This window comes from Hyla sarda, chromosome 5, assembly GCF_029499605.1.
Source record: "Hyla sarda isolate aHylSar1 chromosome 5, aHylSar1.hap1, whole genome shotgun sequence".
NCBI lineage: Eukaryota > Metazoa > Chordata > Amphibia > Anura > Hylidae > Hyla > Hyla sarda.
The window spans coordinates 361,278,935-361,295,897 of NC_079193.1; the positions used below are offsets into that span (position 1 = coordinate 361,278,935).

General features: G+C 42.1%; 1 long non-coding RNA gene across 1 annotated transcript in view; it reads left to right on the forward strand.

Annotated features, from left to right (window-relative positions):
• Positions 1-3,701: 3,701 nt before the first annotated feature.
• Positions 3,702-16,963, forward strand: part of LOC130272768 (uncharacterized) — a 32,198-nt gene continuing 18,936 nt past the window's right edge. The window contains exons 1-2 of the long non-coding RNA XR_008843732.1: positions 3,702-3,793; positions 8,794-8,909. This is a non-coding gene — a long non-coding RNA (uncharacterized LOC130272768). The remainder of the gene's footprint in view (positions 3,794-8,793; positions 8,910-16,963) is intronic.

Here is a 16,963-nt window from a genome sequence, read left to right on the forward strand (position 1 = left end):
TGGATCTGACCATAAATTTGAATACATACAACATTATAACAGTCTGCCAACAACTAATAAATCTGTCATGATGAACATACGGTTATGTTACTACATTGGTTGTTTGGTGTACTCAACCTGCTCGATTCCCGCCGTTCCTGTTCCGGCAGTTCCCGATACCTGCTGATAAGCACTTCCTGGTCTTGACTCTACACACAGGAAGTGACCGCTCAGACAATTTCTGAGATCTACCATAGCCCATGATTGGCCAAGCGGGCATTTCCTTGAGTCAATGGGGAGACCAGAAAGGGCTGACGAGCCTTGACCGGGCACCCATGGGAGTACAGCAACAGGGGGATTGGGTATCATAAAGACAACCTAAGATTTGTATCTATGGCCTTGTTTAAAAAACAAAAAAAATAAAAAATAAAACACCAGGTTTTGTTTTGTTTAGATTTGTTTTTCCCATATCTACAGCACCATTTGTTCCATTCCAGTAAAGCTGCATCCGTGTGATTGCTTACTGTAACTGAGTCATGTGATTGGTAGACTGACCCAGAGCAAATCAGAAACCTAGAAACAAGAGAGTGGTCTGTCCTGGGTCAGATGACTTCCTGAGAGCTAAAACAGGACATAATCACCTATGGTATTCTCCAGGCAGCTTCCAGACACCTCCCCTTCAAGCTCTATCTGTGTACTGCTGCTGCTATCTCTAACAGGATCAGGATAGGAAGAAGTTATACCCCCTTCCCCTCCCAGCACTGTATATTGCTGCTATATTTACGGGATCAGCGTATATAGTAGTTATACCCCTCCCAACTCTGTATACTGCTGCTATCTCTATGGAAACAGGATTTATAGTAGTTCTACACCTCAGCTCTATCTGTATACTGCTGCTGCTATCTATAGGCTCAGGTTATATAGTAGTTATACACCTCCCCTTTAGTTCTATCTGTTTACTGCTGCAGTCTCTATGGGATCAGAATATATAGTAGTTATACACCTGCCCTTTAGCTTTATCTGTATACTGCGGCTATCTCTATAGGATCAGGATATATAGTAGTTATACACCTCCCCTCTAGCTCTATCTGTATACTGCTGCTATCTCTATGGGATCAGGATAAATAGTAATCATACATCTCCCCTCCAGCTCTATCTGTATACTGCTGCTGCTATCTCTATGGAATCAGGATATATAGTAGTTATACACCTCCCCTCCAGCTCTATCTCTATACTGCTGTTGCTACCTTTATGGGATCAGGATATATAGTAGTAGTTTATGCATTGCAATTTTTCTTTTGTTGTATTTTTTTCCCAAATCATGGCAAAAATGGTATTATTTATCATAACATGTGAACCCAGCCTGAAGACTTAAAATTTTCATAAAACACCTCAATTGGGATTATAGGTTAAATTACTTTCGCCTCATGGAAATATTTCTAAAAAAAATAAAAAAATAAAAACACACTTTGAATAAGAAAACACATCAAATCTGCACATAATATGAACTGATCCCATCCCACTTGGGCATCATCACCACCTTAGGCTTCTGGTTGCTGGAGTTTAGTCAGGTGATTACGTTGAGCTCATTAGGTTAATTGTAGTGATGAAACTTCATCCCCTCTCCCTTCAAAACGAGGGGATTCATGGAAAATGTAAGCAGCGTGAGGAAATCATTTCTGTTCTGAAATAGAAATCAATATGGGTAAAAACGAAACTGAAAGTTATGATTACAAGACACGTCTAAGTGAATTATACAATTAGAGGACTAACAACTTATTGGTTCGGATTAAGATAATAACGATATATTTTTTTCTTTTTATTTGTTTTCAATGTCTGTTTTTTCTTTTTTGATTTCCTTACTGTTAAAATGAAAAATTGTTTATAAAATATAAAAATAAACAGTCCGTATTTTTCGACGTATAAGACGCACTTTTTCTTCCCCAAAACGGGGGGGGAAAAAGTTGGTGCGTCTTATACGGCGAATACACCCCTATAGCGGCGGTCCCTGCGGCCATCAACGGCCGGGACCCGCGGCTAATACAGGACATCACCGATCGCGGTGATGCCCTGTATTAACCCTTCAGACGCGGCGATCAAAGCTGACCGCTGCGTCTGAAGGGAAAGGGACACTAATCCGGCTGTTCAGTCGGGCTGTTCGGGACCACCGCGATTTCACCGCGGCGGTCCCGAACAGCCCTACTGAATAGCCGGGTTAGTGCTTACAGGACACCGGGAGGGACCTTACCTGCCTCCTCGGTGTCTTCTCCGTTCAGGGATCCCCTGTATGGCCGGCGCTCTCCTTCCTCGTCGTCGCGTACGTGCGTCGGCGTGCGTAATGGCGTGATGGCGGCGACGGAGAGCGAGGATACCCGGCCGGCAGCAGAGACCTTCCAGAGCGACGGGGACACGGCGACAGCAATGGAGCGACATCCAGGGCAGCGGTGACGGGTCCGGAGCGGCGGGGACACGTGAGTATTACCTCCTATGCAGTGGTCTTCAATCTGCGGACCTCCAGATGTTGCAAAACTACAACTCCCAGCATGCCCGGACAGCCAACGGCTGTCCGGGCATGCTGGGAGTTGTAGTTTTGCAACATCTGGAGGTCCGCAGGTTGAAGACCACTATTGGGTTCAAAATCTTTATTTTTTTAGATTTTGCACCTATAAATTGGGTGCGTCTTATACGCCGGTGCGTCCTATAGGGCGAAAAATACGGTATATAAAAATAAAAAAACAAAACGCCTGCCACATCAGCTAAAACAGGTAAGCACAAGGCATACACAAGAACCTCTAAATTATTTTCTAATAAATAGCCTGTGCTGTACTTTATAAGATATAGATATATATATATATATATATATATATATATATATATATATATATATACACACATACATTTTCTTTATTGTTGGCGAGTAATATACCTTCTTATAAGCTAAAATAGAAGAAATCCTACCAAAAATAAAGGAAACACAGCAATATGTAAAAACATGGAAATCATTGCTCTACAGTGGTGTCCAAATTGTGGCCCTCCAGATGTTGTAAAACTACCACTCCCAGCATGCCCGGAGTGGTTGTTTTGCAACATCTGGAGGGTCACAGTTTGGAGACCGCTGCTCTACAGCTAGAAGTAATCTATTTCCAGAGGATGCTCCTATGGGATTGGTTATGCATTGTTTGTTTGTGAAGGCTCCGCTAGTCATTTTATAAGAATTTCCTGTAGGTTTCCTCTCTTTACATTGTGCTGTATAGTATTGGTCAACTACCCCGTCCCCCCCCCCCAAAAAAAAAAAAAAAGAAATACATAATCAACAACGTCTGGATGATGATGATTAATGGAGCGATGACGACTCAACCGTAAACAATAACAATAAAAACTAGAAGACGTATTGACCCTCTGCGTCTTTTTGCACAGTCATAGAATTAAAGGTCTATTCCCAATTTCAAAAGATGATAAAAGCCCCTACAGGATAGGGGATAGCCAGCCGATTGGTGGGGATCCGACTGCTGGGACCCCCACTGATCTAGGGAAAAGAGGAATGAATGGAACACATGGGGGGGGGGGGGGGAGATTTATCAAAACTGTCCAGAGGAAGAGTTGCCAAGTTGCCCATAGCAACCAATCAGATCACTTTTTTTTACTTTTGCAGAGGCCTTTTCAAAAATGAAAGTAGTGATCTGATTGGTTGCTATGGGCAACTCAGCAACTTTTCCTCTGGACAAATCTCTCCCATGGTGTGTGTACGCCCAGCTCTCCATTCGTTTCCTATGGGGCTTCCGGATATTGCCTAGCACTGAGGCCCCTAGACAAGGTATGAGGCACTGGTCGTGTATGCACGGAGCGCTCTATTCATGCATGGGACAATTCCTGCGATTTGTAGGGTTCTTGGTTCTTGGCATTGGTTGGACCCCCACTAATCAACTTCTTGTCCCCTATTCTGCAGATAAGGCGTAACCTGTGGCGTTGGCAATAACTCCTTGAAGAAAGACTCCCGTTTGTAAAAACTTGACCCTTAAAGGGGTTATCCAGGAAAAAACTTTATATATATATATATATATATATATATATATCAACTGGCTCCAGAAAGTTAAACAGATTTGTAAATTACTTCTATTAAAAAATCTTAATCCTTTCAGTACTTATGAGCTTCTGAAGTTAAGGTTGTTCTTTTCTGTCTAAGTGCTCTCTGATGACACGTGGCTCGGGAACTGCCCAGTTTAGAAGAGGTTTGCTATGGGGATTTGCTTCTAAACTGGGCGGTTCCCGAGACACGTGTCATCAGAGAGCACTTAGACAGAAAAGAACAACCTTAACTTCAGAAGCTCATAAGTACTGAAAGGATTAAGATTTTTTTAATAGAAGTAATTTACAAATCTGTTTAACTTTCTGGAGCCAGTTGATGGCCTCTCACCACAGCCAAGCCAGATCACCCTGCTCTGTACTGATGAGGGGCAAAAACCCCGAAACAGCTGTCTGCAGATGGGTCGAAACTTCCCTTTTGGGGAGTAGTCTGGCTTGGCATATATCCCGTTCAGCTTTTTATATTCCTTAGCAGGAGCTAAGCTGATACCAGGGAACACTACCTGAAAAGGTTGTGTAATGAGCTGCTTTGCATATTCCCCTACCCAGAATGCCTGCGGAGTGCTAAATGGCCTAACCTGAATCTCCGTTACACCTGAAGAGGTGTCCTCTCCCTGAGGAAAGTACTGACCCCTTATATATATATATATAAAGTTTTTTCCTGGATAACCCCTTTAAATGGTAGATAGGGGATAAGTTGCTGATTGACCTCTAGGTCCCCCTGAAATCTCAAGAAAGAGGCCCGACTCACCTCCCTAATCTCTCTGGCCCCCACCTTTAAAGGCACCTTATCGCCATGCCCCCTCCCATAGACTTGCATTGAGGGGGTGTGGTGTGATGTGATGTCACAAGGGGCGTGGTCATGACTAGTTTTGAGCACGAATATTCATAATGCAAACTTTTATTGCGAATATCGGCACTTTGCGATTTCACGAATATTTAAAATATAGTTCTATATATTCGTAATGACGAATATTCATTATTTTGAATGCAAATTTTTAATACGAATTTTCCATGTAGATTTTCGTTTTTTTTCCACATGCAAATTTTTATGCAAATTTTTCATGCGAATTTTCGCATGGAAAAAAAAAAAGTTAATGAACATAGCGAATATGGGAATTTCGCGAACATAGGACGAATAATCGTCAATATATTGGAAAAATATTGCAAATTCGAATATGGCCCCTGCTGCTCATCACTAGTTGTGACGTCACAACCCCCGCTGCCCGCTCAATGTTCCCAACGATGGGGCAGCGGAGTGCCCCTTTAAGGAATTTATAAACCCTAAAACCTGGTTATTCCAGTTTCTAATCGTATTCACTGTTATATGTTTTATGAAAATAAAGTCGGTCATTAATCAAATCAAATAAGATTATGGCCACCATGAGAAGACACCGGTGTCAGGTCAGTCACAAAGTAGTGCGAGATCGGAGTTATCCTCCCCGAGGCCAAACAGACTGATGGTAAACGTATAATAAATGATGAAGGAAACGCTCAGAACATCCGCGCCAAACATTACGTGCTGCCTAGACTCACAGTGAAGGCGGCCAGGCTCCCGGATCAGACTCCCGGCATACGGAATATGTCATCCCGTAGGTCCGGCTCACCCCCCTCTGCCATCCGTACCTCCATCTTGTTCTATTCTCTTCTCATCCTCGTACATTTAGTTCTATCCGTGATTTCCTTTTCTTTCTGATGTTCTTTATGGGGTTTGTCTGGGATTAAAAAAAAAAAGCGTTTTTTCCCCCGGAAGTTGTTCCAATCTTATTCTCCCGTTTTATGTGGGAACAACTGCACCATGTAATGACATCATTCATTTTATCACAAAATCTATGAAAAACAACTATTGGTGGGGTTGAAATTGAAGAAATTTTATTTTAAATCTTTTTTGCAATTTTGCAAATTTTAGTTTGCTTGTTTTTTAACGCAGCGCACTTTATGGTAAAAATGACACATTGGGGGAGATTTATCAAAACCTGGGCAGAGGAAGAGTGGTGCAGTTGCCCATAGCAACCAATCAGATTGCTTCTTTCATTTTTCACAGGCCTCTTTAGAGGCCTGTGGAAAATGAAAGAAGCAATCTGATTGGTTGCTATGGGCAACTGCACCACTCTTCCTCTGCACAGGTTTTGATAAATCTCCCCCATTGAGGGAGATTCACCAAAACCTGTCCAGAGGAAAAGTTTCTGAGCTGCCCATAGCAACCAATCAGATCGCTGCTTTCATTTTTGAAAAGGCCTGTGAAAAATGAAAGAAGCAATCTGATTGGTTGCTATGGGCAACTCAGCAACTTTTTCTCTGGACAGGTTTTGATAAATCTCCCCCTATAACTTTAATATTTTTCACATATGGGGCGGTATATAGGCTCATTTTTTGCACCGTGATCTGTAGTATTTATTGGTACCATTGCTGTATAGATGGGACTTTTTAATAACTTTTTATAATGTTTATTGTAATATAATATGTAATCAAAAATCAGCAATTTGGACTTTGCTATGTATTTATTTATATATTGTATTTATTTATTTTTTATTCATTTTCATACATTCCTTTCACCGTATATAATCATAAACATTATTTGTTTAAAAGTTTGGACATTTACGCATGTGGCAGTACAAAATCTGTTTATCGATTAAAAAAAATAATTCATTAGAAAAATGGACAACAAATTGCGCAATAGCCAGAAATCCCAAAAGTATAGGGGGCGTATGTGCATCACACATTATGTATCCCTAGGCTAATATTATCCTACACCAAAATATCAAGTTGCCCATAGTAACCAATACAAGCACAAAAACCTGCAAAAAATGTTACATGGAACTTCAAATTTAAAGTAAGAGTATATATATATATATATATATATATATATATATATATATATATATTATTAGTAAAAAAAAAAAAACTTAAAACACTGAAATACATAGCCCTTGGGGCTTGCGTTCCGGTGGCTCCCTGGCAGATCTTCAATTTGTTGGTATGCGTTGCACTTTATGGTTCTATATGTAATTATTTGCACTTGCACTTTGACATTTTTATTAAGGGAGGGGGGTTTTAATTTTTTTTTTTTTTTTTTTTTACATTTAGGGACCTAGGCAATCATTAGATTGCTTATCCCGATCAATTGCATAGCAGTGAACGGTTAAGTCGACACTCTTGAAGTACAGTCTGCCTGAGGCAGAGTCAATATGGCAATAGCAGCATGCTGTTGGAAATCACTGCTTAGACTGTATTTAAAACAACTCTATGGAAGCCTCCCCAACATGTTTCACAGTACCAACTGTATCAGCAGGGATAGCGAACCTCTTAAGGCTCTAATGTATTTTAAACACTCGAAAGAAGTTTTCCCCAACATGTATCACAGTAGCAACTGCATCATCAGGGATATTGAGGCTCTAAGGCCTCACCATCCCTGATGAGGCAGTTGATTCTGTGAAACATGTTGGGGAAATTTTTTTAGATTGTTTTTTTTTTTTTTAAATACTGTCTTATTTCCAGTAGCGTACTGCAGACGCTGATTGATTATACTACTCCTGTATAGGGACCTTTTACTGTACCTTAAATTGTATTTAAGTCGACACTCTTGAAGACAGAGTCAATATGGCAATAGCAGCATGCTTTTGGAAATCACTGCTTAGACTGTAGTTAAAATAACTGTATAGAAGCCTCCCCAACATGTTTCACAGTACCAACTGTATCAGCAGGGATAGCGAACCTCTAAAGGCTCTAATGTATTTAAAAACACTCTAAAGAAGTTTCCCCCAACATGTTTCACAATAGCAACTGCATCATTAGGAATATTGAGGCTCTAAGGCCTCATTATTCCTGATGACGCAGTTGTTTCTGTGAAACATGTTGGGGAAACTTCTTTAGAGTGTTTTTTTTTTTAAACTGTCTAAGCAGCAGTTATTTCCAGGAGCATACTGCAGGCGCTGATTGATTATACTACTCCTGCATAGGGACCTTTTACTGTATCTTAGACTGTATTGATAAACACCAACATGTACCAACTATGTCATCAGGGAAGGCGAAGCTCTAATGGCTCTAATGTATTTAAAAAGCACTCTAAAGAGGTTTTCTCGACATGTTTCACTGTAGCAACTGCATCATCAGGGATACTGAATCTCCAAGGCCTGCGTTTCCCAACTAGTGTGCTTTCAGCTGTTGCAAAACTACAACTCCCAGCATGCCTGGACAGCCTCTGGCTGTCCAGGCATGCTGGGAGTTGTAGTTTTGCAACAGTTTGAGACCCACTGTTTGGAAAACATTATTCCTGTATAGAGAACCTTTGACATTGTTTGTTCTTTTAATAATCTTATAAGTGATACAATAAGGCATATCGTTTTAGGGATGGGTCACTATTTAGGGTGTTAATATTTAGTTTAACCTAGAATGGCGCTAAAGTGTGACCACTAAAATTTTATTATTTATTGTTACATTAGAATAACAAAAGCGTATTTACATACAGTAAATAAGTACTGAAGGAATTAAACCTTTCGCAAAATTTTTTAAAAAAAAAGCTCCGTCAAGGATGAAAAAATAAAATTGGAATCTTTTGCATGTTTTTGCCTACATTTTCATGTCATTATTTTAAATATGTAAAAGAGAAAAAAATAATCATAATAAACAAATATAAGTGTATAAAGCGAGGGAAGGTTTGTGCATTCTGCGGAGTATAACATTACGGTGTAATCTCCCCTGTAATCTCCATAGCTGCTCCACAATCTTTAGTTCCAGGGGCTGATTCCAAGATACGGAAACCTGATAATACCAGCGGCTTTATCTGAATTATTCCCCAGAAAAAAAATATCTGAAATAATGCGATACAGATGCCCAAAGGAATGAAGGTAAATTGTGTTACCCCTGAGCCCGGCAGGAGAGGAAACGATGTTCTCCTGGGATGGAAGTAAGAACAGTAATGTATGTTTAATGGAAATAAATAGATACATGAGTAGAAGAGAGAGAGGAACATGGACATGATGGATGATAGATAGATAGATATGAGATAGATAGATAGATATAAGATAGATAGATATGAGATAGATAGATGGATAGATAGATAGATAGATAGATATGAGATAGATGGATAGATAGATAGATATGAGACAGATAGATAGATACATATGAGATAGATAGACATGAGATAGATAGATATATAGATAGATATGAGACAGATAGATAGATAGATAGATAGATATGAGATAGATAGACATGAGATAGATAGATATGAGATAGATAGATAGATAGATAGATAGATATGAGATAGATAGATAGATATGAGATAGATAGATGGATATGAGATAGATAGATATATATGAGATAGATAGATGTAGAAGTTTTGATGCTGTTTCTTCTTAGTTATTTTTTATATTGTAGATAAGTTGATTTGTTATGCCATCTGCAGTATACATACCCACATGTTGGCATACTGGTTATTTATATTTAGGTACTTGCTATATAGCAAATCTCTGTTGTAGTGAGATCTGCTTCTAGTCCCTACAGTATGTTATTACTGAGTTCCCTGTATATCAGTATGCAGTAAGCTCCTGATCGCCCTCTAGTGGTGGCTGCAGGCAGGCAGAATGTTTGACTCTTTCTTTGTGCAGGGTATTTGTATCAGAAATATGACAGAATAAGAAATGATTCAGCAGAAAACTTTAAACCATATATGAACGGGAACTCACTTTAATGTTAGGTCTTGTCTATCCCTGGCCTATCCTGTGTTACATTGTCCTATCCCACAGCTGATCACATGACACAGATTATTTGTGTCCTTTCTGTACAATGTAACCATGCGGATCCTCTACTCATCTCCACCCTGAACCATTGTAACAAACTTTCATGATAGAGCAGCAATGTGTTTGAAGGGATTTTTTGATGGGGGGGGGGTTCCATCTAATCGCACCTGAGCCTCATCCTTTTTATTGTTTATTAAACACAGCGCCCCCATGGGATTCTGGTTGGTATGGCAGTTTACTACAACCTTAGTTCTATTCAGTAGAAGCGGATTAAATGGGTACTCCGCCCCTAGACATCGTATCCCCTATCCAAAGAATAGGGAATAAGATGTCTGATCATGGGGGGGCCTGCCGCTGGGGACCCCCAAGATCTCCCTGCTGCACCCGGCGTTCATTTACAGCGTAGGAGACTCGTGATGTCATGGCCGCGCCCCACTCTTGTTGTCACAGCCGCGCCCCCTCAATGCAAGTCTATGGTCCCCTCCCATAGACTTGCATTGAGGGGGCATGGCCGTGACATCACAAGCGGGGCGTGACTATGACGTCACGAGACTCCGCCCCGCATCGCCAGTCATTCGACACGGAGAGAAGTTCGCTCCGTGCACCGGATGTCTGGGGTGCCGAAGCCGAGATCGTGGGGGTCCCCAGCGGCAGGACCCCCGTGATCAGACATCTCATCCCCTATCCTTTGGATAGGAGATAAGATGTCTAGGGATGGAGTACCCCTTTAAGCTGCAGTACCAGGTGCAGCTGGCACCATGTGTATGGCCCTGAGAGCGGGTACACAATAAAGAAGGTGCTAGCAGTTTGGTATGGATGCTGGATCAGTTCCATAGACTTACATTGTAAGTTTGTCTTGGTCACATGGCACAGAGCCAGGAGTGTGCTTTTCTCTCAGCTCATTCTAGCAATTAGTCAGGCCTGAACACTCAAAACCTGTTTAACCCCCTGGGATTATTTTTGATATTATACTGCAATCACACAAAGTGTCCGGTAGATGGCGGATTGCACAAGCAAATGAACAGAACAGTGACTAAAGCTGGGGAAGGAGGAGTTCTGTGGACATGTGCTAGAAGTTAATAATAAACAAAGAAAAAAAAAGAGAAAAAGGCCCGGCACATGCAGGACTAGGGCACTCGATTCACAGGTAACGGAGGGACGTAACAGGATCAGCCGATATATAGTTGGGGCCGGCGGCGCAATGTCCACTAAGTATCAATATAATTGTATGGAGGCATACCGGCTTGAGAGCGTGAAACAGTCTGTCCCGTCCCCTGCCTCCACCGTTCCATCTGCCTGTCACCTTTGAGATGCTTGAATAAAGTTACATTGGATGGTGAGTGCTGTCCTGTCTTCTGTCTCCATGCAGTTATAATAAAAATAAACATATTAGGTATCGCCACGTGCGTAATTGGCCGGTAAATGGCGTAAAAGTACAAAAATACTAAACCCCAGAATTGCGTTTTTTGGATCATGTCCTCCTGATATGCAATGGCATAGTACTTTTATTTTATTTTTATTTTTTTGGGGGGAGCAGGTATAGTATAACAATCCTGGACCCAGGCAGCACAATGTCTTGGGCCGGCCCTGCACTTTACTATCATTCCTGGCCATACTATCAGCGATAAGTGTCTATGGGTGTCTCGGAGACTAAAGGGTGATTCTGCTCCAGGTGGGGTAATACTTGTATACTGCCGTTTGGTTTGGAATAAGATAAATATCTTGCACTTTACTTAAACAAACAAGGTTACATTCCACCAAGCATGACCCAACTCATGTGAATACGGGAAACCTTGTGCAACGCTGCTCCCCCAATGAGAACGGATACAGCTGTGACATAATGGTTGATTCATTAGGATGAAGCTGTGCCAACTGTTGTAGCCGGTGCCAACCTGTGGGTAGAACATACCTCAGCATTGTCCCAGAACAGTGATCCTGGGCCACCACTCCTCGGTATGAGGCTTAGATTATCTTCCCTGGTAAATACCATAGATTCGGAAGTGTCCAGGAAAGGGAGATTTGTTGCGCTGTCACCAGACATGAACTTAAAGGGGTACTCCGGTGGAAAACTTAATTTTTCATTTTTAAATCAACTGGTGCCAGTAAGTTAAACAGATATGTAAATTACTTCTATTAGAAAATCTTAATCCTTCCAGTACTTATCAGCTGCTGAATACTACAGGGGAAATTATTTTCTTTTTGGAACACAGTGCTCTCTGCTGACATCACGAGCACAGTGCTCTCTGCTGACATCTCTGTCCATTTTAGGAACTGTCCAGACCAGCATATGTTTGCTATGGAGATTTTCTCCTACTCTGGACAGTTCTTAAAATGGACAGAGATGTCAGCAGAGAGCACTGTGCTTGTGATGTCAGCAGAGAGCTCTGTGTTCCAAAAAGAAAAGAATTTCCTCTGTAGTATTAAGCAGCTAATAAGTACTGGAGGGATTAAACATTTTTAAAGTAATTTACAAATCTGTTTCCCTATCTGGCACCAGTTTTCCACCGAAGTACCCCTTTAAGGCTGGAACTCCACTGAGGTTTTTTTTGCAAAAACGCCATAAAAAACACCAATTTTCTCACACCGCGTTTTTTCAGTGAAAAAATGCCACATCCAGATTTTAGCTGCAAGTCAATAGTAAACTGCAAAATGCCAGATTCACTTGGCATTTTTCAGTTTGGCGTTTTTTTTAATCCTTTTGGCGTTTTTCAGCAATTTCGGGCTCAGAGGCTGGATTTTCAAAACGCCTGACAAAACCTAGTTTGGCGTTTTTTGCCCTGAAATCGTGGCGTTTTCCTTTCATAGAAGTCTATGGGAGATCAAAAACGCCAAGAAAAACGCTGTGTTGGTTCTAAATTTTGCGTTTTTGCAGACGTTTTTTATTCTTTTACCAGTACCATAAAAAAAAGATACAGTAGTGATGGAAAAAATTGTATCTAACGAAATTTATATTTTTTATTACGAAATGTTTATTCATTTTTAAACAGGGATCAATTTATGTGGGCGGGTAAAGCACTAAAAATGTAGCCGACAATAATAAAAATGTAGTGTGTGCGTGTTTTTCACTTAATTTTTTTTACATTTTTTAGGTAGTACTACTACTCCCAGCATGGAAGACGCTGTTCCATCATGGGAGTAGTAGTACCTGTACTAATAGACAGATTGCCCGTTGCGATCCTCCTGTATAATGTATAGATGCAGCCAGTCGCTCTTCTATGGTCCCCTGCACTGCCGTATATATACACTTATTCATATTTCCCGCAGAGAGCTGTGATTGGCCAGATGGTTCCAGCCAATCACAGCTCTCTGTGAGAAATAGGAATGTGTGTATATATACGGCGTGCAGGGGACCATAGGAGAGAGGCCGCTGCATCCATACATTATACAGGAGGATCACAGCGGGTGTCAGGAGTGATACCCGCTGTGATCTTTCCATAACTGCAGCTACTACTACTCCCAACATGGAGCACACTCTGCTTCATGCTGGGAGCTGTAGTACCTGCATTAATAGACAGATCGCAGCAGGTGTCAGAAATTACACTCGCTGCGATCTGTCTATTAATGCAGGTACTACAGCTCCCAGCATGGAGCAGAGTGTGCAGAGTGGGTTCCATGTTGGGAGTAGTAGTGCCTGGAGTTAAGGAAAGATCACAGCGGGTATCACTACTGACACCCGCTGTGATCGTCCTGTCTATAGCAGAGATGGAGTGGCTGTATGCATCGCTCGCATCCCTGCTCTGTACTCCGGGCCGGCCACTCATTCATTCATATTTTCCTCAGAGCTGTGATTGGCTGCAACCATCCGGCCAATCACAGCTCTGGGCGGAAAATATGAACGGCCAGTGATGTAAATAGAGCAGAGATGTGAGTGCTGCATAGAGCCACATCACTGCTATATTATGGACGATCCCATCAGGTGTCAGATTGACACCCGGGGCGATATGTCTATAGTACAGGTACTACTACTCCCAGCATGGAACAGTGTGTTCCATGCTGGGATTAGAAGTACTACATAAAAAATGTGGGAAAAAAGAGAGAAAAAAGTTAAACACACAACTTTATAAAAATAATTTATTAAAATTTTGTTATAAAAAATAAACATTTAGTTAAATACATTTTACATCCCTACTGTATCCTTTTTTTTTTTGGTACCCAACCATTTTGTAAAAAAAATGCCAAAGAGGCCAAAAACGGCAAATTCCACACAAAGGTAAAAACGCCAGAAAAAACACCAAAACGCAGGGAAAAACTGTGGCAGTTTTTCTGGCATTTTTATGCCACAAGAATCGCAGGGCAAAAACTGGCTCCAGAAAGTTAAACAGATTTGTAAATTACTTTTATAAAAAAAATCTTAATCCTTTTAGTACTTATGAGCTGCTGAAGTTGAGTTGTTCTTTTCTGTCTAAGTGCTTTCTGATGACACGTGTCTCGGGAACCGCCCAGTTTAGAAGCAAATCCCCATAGCAAACCTCTTCTACTCTGTGCAGTTCCCGAGACAACCAGAGATGTCAGCAGAGAGCACTGTTACCAGACAAAAAAGAACAACTCAACTTCAGCAGCTGATAATTATTGAAAGGATTAAGATTTTTTTAATAGAAGTAATTTACAAATCTGTTTACCTTTCTTGAGCCAGTTGATATACCGTATTTATCGGCATATAACACGCACTTTTTAGGCTAAAATTTTTAGCCTAAAGTCTGTGTGCGTGTTATACGCCGATACACCCCCAGGAAAGGCAGGGGGAGAGAGGCCGTCGCTGCCCGCTTCTCTCCCCCTGCCTTTCCTGGGGTCTAGAGCGCTGCTGTCGGCCCTTTTCACCCCCTGGTTATCGGCGCCGCTGCCCGTTCTGTCCCCCTGACTATCGGTGCCGGCGCCGATAGCCAGGGAGAGAGAAGCGGCGCCGACAGCCAGGGGGAGAGAAGGGGCAGCGGCACCCATTGCCGGCGCCGCTGCCCCGTTGCCTCCCCCCATCCCCGGTGGCATAATTACCTGAGTCGGGTCCGCGCTGCTCCAGGCTTCCGTCGTGCGTCCCCGGCGTCATTGCTATGCGCTGAACGGCGCGGCGCATGACGTCAGAGCACCGCGCCGTGCATAGCAACGACGCTGGGGACGCACGACGGAGGCCTGGAGCAGCGCGGACCCGACTCAGATAATTATGCCACCGGGGATGGGGGGAGGCAACGGGGCAGCGGCGCCGGCAATGGGTGCCGCTGCCCCTTCTCTCCCCCTGGCTGTCGGCGCCGCTTCTCTCCCCCTGGCTATCGGCGCCAGCACCGATAGTCAGGGGGACAGAACGGGCAGCGGCGCCGATAACCAGGGGGTGAAAAGGGCCGACAGCAGCGCTCTAGACCCCAGGAAAGGCAGGGGGAGAGAAGCGGGCAGCGACGGCCTCTCTCCCCCTGCCTTTCCTGGGGGTGTATCGGGGTACACACGCGCACACACGCACCCTCATTTTATCATGGATATTTGGGTAAAAAACTTTTTTTACCCAAATATCCTTGGTAAAATGAGGGTGCGTGTTATAGGCCGGTGCGTGGTATACCCCGATAAATACGGTAAATAAAAAAAAGTTTTTTCCTAGAATACCCCTTAAAGTTCATGTCTGGTGGCAGCGCAACATATCTCCCTTTCCTGGACACTTCCGAATCTATATTTTGCGCTCAGACGCTGGGAGCCGCAGCAGCCGCCATCTAAGGAACTTGATTAAGGGCTGTTACGATCACACCCTATCGGTCCAGCCAAGACATTAGAGAGAGTGTGATGGTGCAAGGGTTAAAGCTGCCAGACCTCTGGGTATCCACTACTAGTCCCAGCAAGTCACCAAATTAACCCTTAGATAAACGTGTTTTACCAGAGCTGCCTTCAGAAAGGTGAGTTCATATATTTAGAGATCAAAGACCAGAGCTGATTAATAAAACATTTAATCTGATAAAAGGTATCACAGTGCTAAATATATATATATATATATATATATATATATATATATATATATATATATACAGGAAAAATGACATACAGGTACAAAAATATATAAAAGAGTTTTGCAAGACAAGTTCAGAAAACAAAAGATGAAGTTCATACAGCAGATGATATAGCAGTCCATGAGTGAGTGAGAGTGCTGTTCTTAGGATGGTCTTGTTAGCTTGTTGTACAGCCTTGAACACCCAACTTTTAGTCTAGCATTGTTTAAATATCATATCTGCTCTCTTGGGAGGGAGACTCCATTCTCCCCTCCCCTCTGATCCCACCAGGGGGTCTTCTCTCTTCCTAACCCCTTATCTCTTTGATGATATGATCGGACCAAAGTGCATGACTTCAAAAAAGCCTTTGACTTCAAAGGAGATGTAAACAAACAGCCAGACCCCCAATAAAATGCAATACACAAAAACACAGTCTGAATGACCTCTCACCCATGGCTTGGATAATACATCACACAGTTATAATTATAATACACATATAGGATTTTAATAATCAGGCCTTGGGCCTGACAAGGGCTTTGAGTGTTGTTCCTCTATTCGCACAACGCGCACAGGTAAGTGCATTTTGATCGTGTTCCTTACTATCCCACTATATCCGATTCCACCCAGGGGTGCGCACCCTGTGTCCTCTTGTATCTTCTGGTAGATATCATGGAACAGTAGATGGATGAGTCATGTTACTATCATCAAGAGTAGTGATGAGCGGCATAGGCCATATTCAAATTTGCGATATTTCGCAAATATATGGACAAATATTCGTCCTATGTTCTCGAAATTCGCATATTCGCTATGTTCGCTCTCTTTTTTTTCCATGCGAAAATTCGTAATGAAACTCACATAGTGCGCATGCGCAATTATATCTTTCACCAAAAAGAAGGGAGTGATCAGTGTCCTCTGGAAGTGCCGATATTCTCATAAATATTTGCATAATTTTGCATAAAAAGAAAAAAAAATATTCGTCATTACGAATATATATCGCTGTATTCTAAATATTTGCGAAAGTGCTAAGTGCTGATTTGCATTTCGAATATTCACGCTCAACACTAATCAAGAGAAAATAGTTAGCCATTCTTATCTTTAACCTGTGGTGCTCTACCTGTTTGGAAACTACAACTCCCAGCATGTGGTGACAGACTGCAGCTCCATCCATAAAGGGGTACTCCGGCAGAGAAAAAAAAAAGGTTT